This window comes from Crocuta crocuta, unplaced genomic scaffold (genome assembly GCF_008692635.1).
Source record: "Crocuta crocuta isolate KB4526 unplaced genomic scaffold, BGI_CrCroc_1.0 scaffold938, whole genome shotgun sequence".
NCBI lineage: Eukaryota > Metazoa > Chordata > Mammalia > Carnivora > Hyaenidae > Crocuta > Crocuta crocuta.
This window is the reverse complement of record NW_027530858.1, coordinates 25,175-26,028: the sequence shown is the minus strand read 5'-3', so window position 1 is coordinate 26,028 and position 854 is coordinate 25,175.

The window sequence follows — 854 nt, the reverse complement described above, 5'->3', positions numbered from 1 at the left end:
TTTTTTTTTTTTAAATATTTTTTATTTATTTCTAGGAGAGAGAGAGAGAGAGACAGCGTGAGCAGGGGAGGGTCAGAGAGAGAGGGAGATGCAGACTCCGAAATTGGCTCCAGGCTCTGAGCTGGCATTCAGCACAGGGCCCGACGCGGGGCTCGAACCCATGAACCGCGAGATCATGACCCAAGCGAAAGTCGGACGCTTAACCGACTAAGCCACCCAGGCGCCCCTTCCCATTCCAAATTCTAAAGAGAGATAGTTTGATTGTTGAAACTTTTGTCCAGTTATACCTGATTTATTTATTTTTTGTTTTTTTAAATGTTTTCTTTATTTCTGAGAGAGAGAGACAGCATGAACGGGGGAGGGTCCGAGAGTGAGACACAGAATCTGAAACAGGCTCCAGGCTCTGAGCTAGCTGTCAGCACAGAGCCCGACGTGGCGCTTAAACCCACGAACTGTGAGATCATGACCTGAGCCAAAGTTGGACGCCTCACCGAGTGAGCCACCCAGGCTCCCCCAGTTATACCTGATTTAATTAAGTGTGATTAGGATGAGAGTATCATACAATAATAACATGGAATGGAGGGCATATCTCTAAGAATAAGGATATATTTGGGCTTGTTAAAAACATCAAGTGGTAAGTATTAGATAATTGTATTTCTAGAACTAGCAAAGAATAGTTAATATATTGTGAAATTATGAGTAAATTAAGCACAAAGGTAAATATTAGAGAATTCTTAGTTATCAATACAAAATTATTTTTATAAACTTAGAAGAAACAAAAAATAATAAAAAGGGAAGAATCACTTTTATTCTTACTTTTCAGATGTGACCATTTTTAACTTGATACTTATCCT